This window comes from Rhinolophus ferrumequinum, chromosome 19, assembly GCF_004115265.2.
Source record: "Rhinolophus ferrumequinum isolate MPI-CBG mRhiFer1 chromosome 19, mRhiFer1_v1.p, whole genome shotgun sequence".
NCBI lineage: Eukaryota > Metazoa > Chordata > Mammalia > Chiroptera > Rhinolophidae > Rhinolophus > Rhinolophus ferrumequinum.
The window spans coordinates 22,892,081-22,904,396 of record NC_046302.1 but is presented as its reverse complement, the minus strand read 5'-3'; the positions used below and the strand labels follow the sequence as shown (position 1 = coordinate 22,904,396).

The 12,316-nt window shown below is 39.7% G+C and overlaps 1 protein-coding gene across 3 annotated transcripts in view; it reads left to right on the top strand.

Annotated features, from left to right (window-relative positions):
* The window catches only part of CHST9 (carbohydrate sulfotransferase 9), a 247,558-nt gene that overhangs the window by 44,793 nt on the left and 190,449 nt on the right, over positions 1 to 12,316 (top strand). The window lies entirely within an intron of this gene.

Here is a 12,316-nt window from a genome sequence, read left to right as displayed (position 1 = left end):
AAGTTTTACATTCAGAGGAATATTGAAAATTTCAGATCTGCTTGTTAGCTGTGTGACCCTGGGCGAATTGGCGTCTTTCAGCCTTATTTCCTCATCTGTAAAATGGGGATATTAATGTTTTCCAAATAAGTTTGCAGTAAGGATTAAAGGAGGCAATGCCTGCAAAGCACTTCACATGGGGTTTGGCAAGCAGTAGTGTCCAAAGCATGTAAACTGTTATTGCTATCCTAGAAATGATGCAGAGCATTTGCAGACTTGCTTTTTCGGACTTATAACAATTAAGACTCAGCCACAATTCAGGAAAACAATCCAAAGCTTATGCCTTGACTGATTAAGAGGAGGGGGGGAAAGGGCTCGGTTCCAGCTCTGGTTAAATTAGTTGGGAGAATCTAACTGGCATTGAGCCATTGTGTTTTGCAATGTAGAAGCTGGAAGGAGAATGATAGGATTGAGTGCAGAGAGGAGAGCCAGTGTCCAGGAGGATTTTATGTCCATACAAGCTGCCCAAGGTCAGAGTATTCATTCATTCATCAGTATTTCTTAGAGACTTAAAGATCAGAGGTGCCAAAACTGGAATACAGAGATACAATAGAGGACCAGATATAATCCCTGCTCTCAAGGAGACTATCGTCTCATGGATTGTAAGAGAAAATGGTCTTGAGTCCAGGCCAAGTCATTGGTACAAAAGGACAGTCCATTGTGACAGAAAGGAGACAGACGCTCCATTGTGAGGCAAAATAATGAGTGGGAGCCAGGAGAAAGAGCCCAATCAGTTTTCAGTGATGAAATTGCTGACCAGATAGAACTAGAAGGAGTAGTGTAGGGGTGGGGGCAGGATTAGCAGGCTCAGAGGACCAGCTCAGAGGGGAACAGATGTATCCATGAGAAAGAGGCACTCATGAGGAGGGTCAATTCAGGATAAATAACAAAAATGGGTCTTCCCCCTGCCCCAGCTACTGTTAAATAGAACAAATAGCAAAAGGTGTGGTACCTAACTGTTTTGTATGTGCAGTAAGACAGGGTTAAGACCTAATCATAACAGAACCTCAGCTTTAGAAAAGAATCATCTACAGCACCTATTTCAAAAAACTTTACATCCAAACACATCATTCCCCTGTTGAAAACTTTTCAGTGACATCTCATTCTCTTCAACAAAAACTTTTCTCTGGGACGCATGAAGATGTGGGGGGCTTAACTGCTGCCTGCCACCATTGCCTCGTCCTCCGTTCTCTCGCCATGCTTCTGGCTTGGCCCCTCTCCTTCTGTCAAACCACGCCCTTTGGCGAGTCAGCACACTCATAGTTTCAGAAACTGAGGTGCTTTTCTCCCAGCTCTCAACTGTCAGGGCTTAGTTCCAATGCCACCTACTTTGATCACCCCCACAGTCAATTAGTCACACCCCCCAGTCCCACAACCTTATTTATTTTCGTCAGATAAATGATCATAATCAGCACTTGCCTTGCTTAATTATCTATTGATTTAATTATTTGTTTACTGTCTGCATCCGTTACTGTTTTACAAACTACATGAGGAGAGAGATCTTGATTGTCTCACTTATCTCGGTGTTCCCCCATTCCACAGCATGGAACATGTAGTTGGTAGGTGCTCCATAGCCTTGTTGTACAGGTGGACAATGCCTCAGTTGGTTTTCCAGCCAAATGTCTACATAGACTGTGTTTGAATATTTCTGGAGACAAAAGAATCTACAACTCCCCAAGGCATCCACTCAACTCTACAGCCACCTGCTTGGAAAGCTCCATATTTTAAGCCAGAACTCGCCTCCTTGTGCTTAGTGGTCCTAGTTGTAATCCTGGCTCTGTATGAGTCTCACTGTTCTTCCATAGCATGGCCTGATCATTTTCATGGTGAACGACAATCCAGATTTTTTTTAACCATTTCATGAAAAGACAAGCCAGGTCACTCTCCTCTGCACCATAACGCTTACTCTATATTCCTTTTAGAATAGAATGTATTCTATTCTTGTATGAAACCTGTTAGAAATGCAGATATCTAATAAAATCCCCATCAAGTAGTGAAGAGTTATGTACACAATTTTAAATATGCAAAGTGGTGAAAAGCAAACAGATCCCACTGAATAACTTATGTTATTTCTTTTCTTGAAATTTTCCAGGATCAACTTTAGTTTCAACTAAAATTGTGCCCTGAATTTATCCTACATTATAAAACTCTATCTAGACTTCTGGACATTTTTATTAAAGACCAATAATTTTTATTATTTTATTTTTAAATAAATCAATGTATTTAAACTAAAAACAAAAACAAAAATAGTTCACCCATTTCTCCCATCCCCCACCACCCGCCTCTGGAAAACACCAATCTGTTCTTGGTATCTATGAGCTTGATTTTTTAAATTTTTTCTTTTTTTCTTTTAAGATTCCACATATAAGAGAGAACATGCAGTATTTATCTTTCTCTGACTGACTTATTTCACTTCGTTATAATACCATATAGTTTGTCACAAATGGCAAGATTTCATTCTTTTTTATTGCTAAATAATATTCCATTGTGCATATACCACAATTTCTCTATCCATTTATGATAATTTAGGTTGTTTCTATATCTTGGCTATTGTAAGTAATGCTGCAATGAACATGGGGTTACATATATCTTTTCTAGTTAGTATTTTCATTTCATCAGATAAATACCCAGAGGTAGAATTGCTGGATCATATGGTAATTCTATTTTTAATTTTTTGAGCAACCTCCACATTGTTCTTCAAGTGGTTGCACCAATTTACAAAAACACCAACAGCGCACAATGGTTCCCTTTTCTCCACATCCTCACCAACATTTATTATTTCTAGTCTTTCTAGAAATAGCCATTCTAAATTGTGAAATGATATCTCATTGTGGTTTTGATTTGCATTTTCCTAATAATTAATGATGTAGAGCAGTTTTTAATGTACCTATTGGCTATTTGTATGTCTTTTTTGGTAAAATATCTATTCAGATCATTTGTCTAATTTTTAAATCTGTTTTTTTTTTGCTACTGAGTATTATCAATTAATAATTGATTTGCAAATATCATGATTTTTACATGATATTTGATATTTGAGATACATGATTTGCAAATATTTTCCCACTCAGTAGGTTGCCTTTACATTTTATTGATGGTTTCCTTGGCCGTGGAGAAGATTTTTAGTTTGATATAGTCCCATTTATTTATTTTTTATTTTGTTGCTTTTGTTTATAGTGTCGGATTCAAAAAATCATTGTTAAGACCTACCTCAAGAAGCTTTCCAAGCACGTTTTCTTCTAGGAGTTTTATGGCTTCAGGTCTTATAGCCATAGCTAGCATATGGAAGAATCACATTAGCTATAGTACCACCTTTTCAAAACTCATTTCCACCAATCCAGACTCTACAGGACTCTGATCCTGGATATACTTGACCCAAAAAGTATGTTCTTTTTAGTCAGTGATGTAAACTTTCTGTATGTCAGGGTTCTATTCAAATCTTACATGCAATGGCAAGATAGCCAAAATAGATGGCTACTGTTGATTTTCTTCTTTTCCAAAAACACAATAAACACCAGTAGGCCCGGGTTATATTTTAAACCTCCTGTGTTTGTATGAAAGTGAAAGGCAGTAGCAACAAGGTTCTTATTTCAGGAAAAGTAAAGCCACCTTATTGCTTTTTCTCAAGCAATTGCTTCAAAACCTCACAAGCAAACTGGCCTCTGTGCTTTGGTTTTTCTTAGGAGATTTCATCTTGCTTTTTTTCAAACGAAGTATATTTTGTGGCATATAAAGTTTTGCTTCTAGACTGAATTGGCATAATTCTTTTCTTTTGTGCCTCTCTGATGAAAAAGTATATTCTTTGTCTCTAAAATCAGGCTGTTCATTCTGATTATGATGTTGCTGAATTGAAATTCTATTTTCTCTCAGGGGACCTTTATATATCTAAACTGGAGCAAAGCCACTTGTAACATGGAAGGACTTTATGCTTATTGTCAATCAATAACTCAGAAAAATAAAATTGCTTTTCTTTAAAAAGTCACTCATTTGAGTTACTCCCTCTGATTTTGAGGAGGGTGGCAACCATTTTTTAATCAAATGAACATGTGCTCCTTCTGCCTACCTCTGGACACCACCATATACCTTCTTCCTTTTACTTGATTTTTCTCATCTCAGGGCCTTTAGTTAGCTGTTCTGTCTTCCTGGAACAGGTTTTCCTTGGCTGTAACCGTCAAAGTACAGTTTTAGTATCATTCTCCCTCAATATCCTATGTAGGTATCTTCTGATATTTTCTCTCCTGGCACCTGTTTTATTTCTTAAAATTCATGGCACTTATTTCTGTTTGTAATCCCTTTTTGTTTATTCACATATAGTCTACCTCTCTCAATAACATGTAAGCTTCCCGAGGGCAGAGAACTTGTAGTTGGTCGCTGTTGTAACTCCATTTCCCCCCCACACACTTCCAGGTTCTGATTTCAATCCTCACTATGAACCCCTAGTGCCCTCCAGATTCAGTAATTCTTTTTACTCATGGACTCTGTTTTAATTATCCTAGCCTTCTTAGTCTCCCGTATTTCTGGGTGCTGGCCCCTGAGTTTGCCCCATACTACTAAAGCCATACATACAAGTAGAGTAATGGATGTCAAAGTTGCTTGAAATCTTTTGACATTGAATAATGTTGCCGTGGCCAAGCTTTGCTGCAGAGTTAATCCAATCAACATAGATTTTTTTAAAATCTAGTAACAAATTGAATACATTTGCTCTCTAAATATGTTTCGAGCACATGTAAGCAATAATACTACTGCTTCAGCTCTGCACTCGCTCTTCTTCAGGGTTCCACCCTCTGCCTCCATTTTTTTTTGGGGGGTGCTGCTACTCCTTTCCCACACCATCTACCGAGTTGTAGCAGAAACCACCATGTTACAATGGAGCCCTTCATTTGGGCCATTAGCAGGCGCCTGGCCAATGCTCGGACAGTCAATCATAGTACACCACACATCGCTGATCGCAGTGAATTACTAGTCCAGGAATGGGTGGCCGATTTAAGCGTCGTAAATGAGTCCCTTTCTTGGGATTTTGGTTTTCAACACCAGGAGAATGGTCCCGAGTGCCTGGACTATATGATGCAAAACTCAGAATCTTATGTAACTGTTTCCGACTGCATGGGCCAGAGCAGCCGAAGATACCAGGTTGGAGAGAGAGAAGAGAAAAGCAGTTGGGAGGAGAGGGCAGGGCTGTGGAGAGAATAAGCATTTGGGTTCCTATATCGGCGTCTCCCAAGCTTCAGTACTGTTCCTGACTAGTGTATTTAAAATGGGTGCTAGGGGCCGAAAAAGTGTCCCTTCTTGCTTCTTTGCATGGTCTAATAATTAAATTAACAAAATACGGATTAACAGGATAAAAACTAATCGCATACCTAATGGGGCCCCATAAAAAGACAAGACTCAAAGAAGTGACCAAGGTAAGAAAAGTTTTATACCTTTTAGACAAAGAAACAATAAGTTTTTGAAGAATCAACAAGACAAAGGGGTTTGGGCTTAGGATAGCAAATTGGTAAAGAAGTAACAAGTTTTGTTTATGTAGCCTGGGCATGAAGTCCCTATCTTTAATGATAAGGATGACTTCTACCTCCCGGTACAGGGAGGCAATCTTTCACAGGGGAAATTTATCTCCTTTTCAGGGGCACAAAGGAGAGTCAGAGTGTCCTTCTCCCACCATCTGTTTCTCAAGTACCTTTAATTCAAAATAATCAACATGCCAAAGTGCCATGTTTTGGGGTGACATATTCTGCACTCCTACAGGTTCAAATTGGGCCTGTCTCACCTGCAACCCAATAGTCCTAACAAATGTAGTCTGGCTCTCATATCTGAATTTTCTTTCCTACCCTCATTAAAGCAGCCATCTTCCTCAGCACGGGGTTACTCCAGCTTAGAGGAACTTTATAACAAAGGACCCTGTCGTGCGGGGCGGCCTGCGGGGTCTCTGCTCCCGCTCCCCACATAAGAACGCAGGATGTGGCTAGGCCAAAAAGGAACACCCACAGAGCCATAGGTAGGGGAGTCATACCACTATGGTCTCACTGGAGGCTGGGTTCACACGACGTGCGACCTGCTGTCCGCTTTGCTGCCAACTGACCGACTCCACTTGCTAACTGCAATCCACCGTGCTAACTGCAATCCGCGCTTGCAGGCTCAGCCACCATCTTCTTGCCAGCCCCCATTTTCTGCTAGCATAGCCATGGCAGTTATATTAGTGGCCAGTGGCTCACTGGTTATAGCTGACAGCCAACTAGCCACAGCTGATGGCCATCCAATCACAGCTGATGGCCATTTACTACCCGAGCCAGCACTTTTCCACGTGAGGCCGAGAGCCTGGAAACTGCTCTCTGGGGCTCTGTCCCCACAGACCCCCTTAGCTGTATTCATCTCTTAGAGGAAGGTAAGGGTGCAGTGGCACAGAACAATCTTCCTTCACTGTTTTTGATTCATTTTACACCGTGGCACAAGAGGCTGCCTTGTTCACTGCTATGCCCCAGCACCTAGCACCGTGCCTGGCACGGAGTAGGTCCTCAGTACATCTTTGCTAAGTATGTCAACCCACACCAAAAGATAAGCTCAACTTTCTAAAGCAAAAGAAGTCAGATGAGGCTGGATTTGTCAGAAGTTACAGTGATGGGTTTGGAAGGGATCTCCTGAGCTGTCTTCCTGAGGTGAGGAATGTGTTGCCCGGAGAGGTTTCTTTTTCCTTTGCTAGGCTTTGTTTTTAACAAAGGCTGGATCCTCATTTAGCAGACGTGTTGTTAGGAAAAGTTGAAAATTGAATGAGGAATTGCATAAAATCATCTTTTAGGATCCCTTATCATGTTAAACTCCCTGTGGTTATATCATTGTGTGTCAGAATGAAACCGGAAGTCAAACGAGTCCGGGGCTCATGCTGCCTGCACCGCTTCAGCCAATAGATCAACACAGGAGTTGGGGCCTAGAATAAGCATTTATTATCAGAGCACCGGGGGTCTGAAAAGGCAGCGGGTTAACACCTTCAAAAACTGCCTTACCATTCTCACTCTGGCTTGGGGTTTTTAAGGGAAAATCTGGGCGTTCCTCCAGAGGCTACATGATGGTTCCAGGGGTGTGCATGGAGCCTTCCCTATAGCAATGTGGCTCTCCAATGAGGTCATCAACCCAGAAGCAGTGATGACAGTAACTCAGAAAGAATGCTAGGCCACAGAGATTGTGAGCAGTAAGCATGGGGTATTGTGAGCAGTAAGCAAGCATGCGTTTCAGGGTAATTACCTAAAGCAGGAAACTGGGACAGGGGACATTCCAAGCTCAAACCTCAGGGAGGGGTTCATCAGTTGTTAAGCTCTAGCGGGGCAGGGAGAGGTGAGGCCATAGACATTGCAAGACCTCTTTTGGGAGGGTCCCAACCAGGCCTCGTTTCAAGAAGGAGATATTGACAAATACAGTTTCAGGAGCTCTCCATTGTGGAGGTAGTGTTCTGTAGTAGAAAGCACTGAACTCTAGCTAATAACTTCTAGCTTGTTTTGTGTCCTTGAACATGTTGATTAATCTCTTTATTCTGGTTTCTTTTCTTTGATTGCCACACCTTCCTCCTCAGGTAACCACGATCAAACATAAATTTGATGTTTATCACCACATTCCTGTGTATGTTTCTATGATTTTTTTAACACTTATGTGTATTCTTTTTTTTATATATTTTTAGCCTTTTATAAAAGGTGTATCTGTGTATACCCTTTTGCAACTTGTTTTTTCAGTCAACATTAGGTTTTTGAGATTTATTTATATTGATATATGTAACTCTAACTCATTCACCTAGCTGCTACATAATGTTTCACTATAACAATATGCTGCAATATATTTGTCCAATTGACGTGCATTAAAGTTGCTTCTCATTTTTTGCTATCACACAAAATTCTGCTAAGAGCATTCTTGTATAATATCTTTGTTCACATGTTTGAGAATTTGTCAGGGGTCTTATTGCATGTTCTTTAGAATAAACATCAACTTCAAGATTCTATGATTCCATATTATATCTTCTTCTCTGCTCACACAAATCAAAATTAGGACTCCTTAAAAGTCTGCAAATATTTAATAAGAAACCTGGTAAAATGGATACAGAAATATTTATTTGGATACACAGATTTCCGTTCAGATTTATGGATGGAAATATAACAAATATAAAGCACTGAACCTGCTCTCATAGTGCTTCTTGCTTTATTGGTATGCCAACAAAGTAATTAACAGTTCATTGAGAATCGATTAAAATAATTACCAAGTAATTTTGGTGGACTTTGAGTATGAGTGTAATGACCTCACTCACTAAATAATTCATGATGATAGCCAAGTTAGCTCCTGTTAGTGAGTATTGATTTGGTATGTAATACCATTTAGTCCAAATTCTCTAAGTTTCCTAATAAAAATTAACTCTTCCAAATGCCAAAGCATCATCTAGGCCCAGCTTCCTTCTTTTACAGAGGAGCAACTGAAAGGCTTAAATTTGCATAGCCAAAAAGTAACAAAACTGGCACTCAAACCTGATTCCTGATAACTTGCCTGTTTTCCCCACAATACTCTTCCCTTTCTCTTCCTCCTGGCTCCCCTTCGTCTTCCCTTCCCCTTGAGATACAACAGGATTCAGGACACTTTTGAATTATTGGTTGTTTCCTAAAGCAGCTTGAACATAGCATTTCAAAACCCACTTGAGAAGTCTAGAAACCAGATGCATCACCACAGGCAAGGATATGATTTCTGTTCTCCAGTTGAAAAATCTATAGAGAAGAATTTACTATTGTAACAGCCCCAGACTTCAAGAAAGTTCAATAGTACAGAACCAATGTCTTTGGGAACAACTTACTCTGTGATTTTCTTTTTCAAACATGCCTTTCAAGAGTAAGTTAAGTAACTGAGAGGTTTGGTGAGAAATTTCATGGTATCCAGTTCACAGATTAAAGAGGAATAAAACTTAAAAAAGAAAATATGGATTGTTTTTAAATAAAAGAACCTTAGTATTCATTAAGTGTTCTCTCTGTTATGTTTCCCTGAGTCACAGATTACCAAAAATCATATTGAGTTTTATATGTGGGATGGAAAATAAGTATTTTCAAGCTAATCCAACAGACAGAATTAATCACTAGTCTCCCCTTGCCAATTCTCAACTTTTCAGCTCCATCTCTCACACATGAGTCAGGCTGGGTTGTAAACATTTGCTTTCGAGTCTACCTTCCCAACTGGCAGGCCACTGAGGGTCAGGACCAGTACCTGGAACATAGGAGACCCAATAAAGAGTTAAATGAAAAGACATGAGGGAGCGATGCCAGAGAAAGGGAGCTGACTGTTTATCTGGGACTCACAATGTATGAATCTTTGGTGTGGTCATAACCTTTTAGGTCTGTTGAGGAGCTTTGTGGCTCTAGATATTTCATTTTGCCTCTTCTGGAGAATTAAACAACTTTGGGGTGACTAATCACACTAAACAGTCACATAGGATTATATGTGAAACCCAGAAAACAATTAATTAATGATTATCATATTAATGGAGTTGTAGCTTCCCAGTAGTTCGTATGGCTACATGCATTGGCCAGTCTCACCCACTTTTGTAGGCTCAGGGTGTTGGGGGAAAAAAATGTACTCTTCTTGAGGTCACTGATTTTGGAATATGCTTGTGGGAATGTTTTGCTCAGGTCATGAAGAAGCCTCATAAACTAACTGTTTCACAAAGTATTACATTTCATGGTGTTAGCCCTCAAGATCAGTTTGGCTGTGTATTTTTATATCTGGCAACTATAGACTGTGATAGAAAATTACACGAGACAGATTGGCACCAGGATAAATTGACAGGCTCTTAATGTTGCCTGGCAATCCCATATTCCCTATTGAGCTTTTTCTCTCCTGTTTTCCGGAGACAATTTCTGGAATGTTACTTCCTCCTCAGTGCCCCAAGCACATCTGCTCCCCTGTGTCTCTTCACCTCTCTTCCTACTTCACAGAAAAGAGAGCATCAAAGAAAACTTTCAGAGTTTCCTTCTAACAAAATACAACCATGCTTAGTTTAACCCCAAATCTTTCTCTTGCCTCAGCTACTACTTCCTCCTTCTCTTCCATCTTCTTCCTCATCCCCCTCATCCTCCCACTCATATTTTGTCTCCCAAGTGATCTGCTTCCTTGGTGATCTTGCCCATCTTCTATTTCTTCCCTTCTCCTGTATCTTCATCTTTTTCTCTATCACTTTATGGTATCTGTGTTAATACATGGTTCAATCTCACCTACCTAAAAATAATACAGCTCAAATATCCAATTCTTTCAACCACTTTTCCTCTTTCCCCAATTTATCCATTTCCTCCCCTGTAATATCTTAAAGGAACTTTGAGTAATCACCATCTCCACTGTATTACTCTCTACTCACCCTCCCCAACTTACTGCACTGTGCCCTCATCAACCACTGGTTCTCTTCCCCCCAGTAATTTGTCCACCATAAAATCCAATAAGTCCTTCCCAGTCCTCATCTTAGCTCTCTGTAGCACTAATACTAGAAGTCTCTTAAATGCCACCATCTTTGATGTCCGTGAGGACGAACTCTTCCAGTTTTCCTTCTCTTCTCTGCTTGCATTTACAGTTCCCTCTGCAGACTATTTTGTTTCCTTTTCTCATCCCTTAGATAATGATGTTGCCCAGAGTTCTATCCTCAACCCTTTTCCCATTCTATATGCTTTCCTAGTGTGATCCCATCCATAGAAACCTGATCCTTACAGTTTCTTATAGCACCATCTGCTTCCTAGGCATCTGTATACCCATTGAGTGTCCCCACATATTCCTTAAACGCAGTAAGTACAAAGCTAAACTCATCATTTTTCTCCAAAGTCTGTCCTGTATCACTACAGAGGCAGTTGCCCCACTTAAAGATCTTATTGCCATTTGATGTCTCTATGTTCCTCTTCCCTCTTTCTGCATGAAGCTCTTCTTGCCCACTGCCCCACCCCAGTGGCTCTTGAGACAAACCTAAGTTCCATAATTTGGTTGTCAAGGCCCTTATGATATGACATCTACTTAACTTCCAGTCTTATTTCTGGCCACATTGCTCGTGGTGCACTTGCCGTCTAGCTGTACTATATTTCTTCCAGTTCCCTGAACTGGCCATTGGGTTTCTCCACCCTAGGCTTCTATAGGTGCTTCTACAAACATTTTCTGTGTCTCAGATATTTAAGTTGCCCTGCCTATACTTCCCTCTTAGAACACTCATTATGGTGAATTTGGAGTATTTGTGAATATACTCACCACCCCTCAATGTATCAGTCCATGAGATCTATGAGGGAGCAACTAACAGACCACTTCACCATGGTGTCCCCTGTGCCTAGCACATGCTTACTTTGGCCATGATAATTAAGATCTTGCTAACTCAATTTGAAAATATTAAGTTAGAAATTTTGGAAAAGAAATACAGGTATTTATTTGCCTTTTCTCTTATGTATGTAGATGTCAGCCTCCCAATTTGCATAACCATGAAAATGATTTATATCAGTGTCTATGAGAATCCACCATCTAATTTCATGGAAAGAAAAATGCATGACTGTGTTCTATCATGTCGACATACTTTTGTAAAACTTCTTTATCATGTAGTATTTTAGTGATAATGTAGTTAAATTTTAGTGCAATATAATTTTCTGGTTTACCTCTGTAATAAAAAACAATTTATTTTATAGGTTAGTTATTAACTTCTTTTACTCAGAGCCCTTACTTCTCTTATTTTCTCGTTACCCTTCTGACATTTCTTTGTTTTCCAGAACATTTTAAGCTCACTTGAGTAGTCCATCTGTGTGGCCCACAGTGCAAAATTATGTACACAGTACCAGTGATTTTTAAAAGCCAATATAGAAGAACGTGGGGGCAGAGTTGACATTGACAGCTATCATCTCAGGAAGTTTCCCATTTGTTTGGACCCATCTCAGAGAAAGGACAAAATACATCCTGTGAAGATACCATTTTCTTTTTTTCTTATAACATTTAACTGGTATGTGGGTGGCTCCTGGCTACATATTCAGTAAAGAATCATAATGGAGATAGAATTTTCCTCATTAATTTTTCTAAAATTGAAAAGGCCAGAAATTGACATTAAAAATGGTTCAGAAGTATTCAGAAAGAAAGTACTACAAAGGCAAAATATCCAGCTTCCCATGATGTAGCTGTGTACTGAGCACAGTACTTGTGGAAATGCTTAAATATACTCTTAATAAAAATGTCACAATGATAAATGTAGAATTCCAGAATGCTTATCATGGACTACATGAGTAAAGTCACAATTAATAGTTATTTATGGATGAAAAAC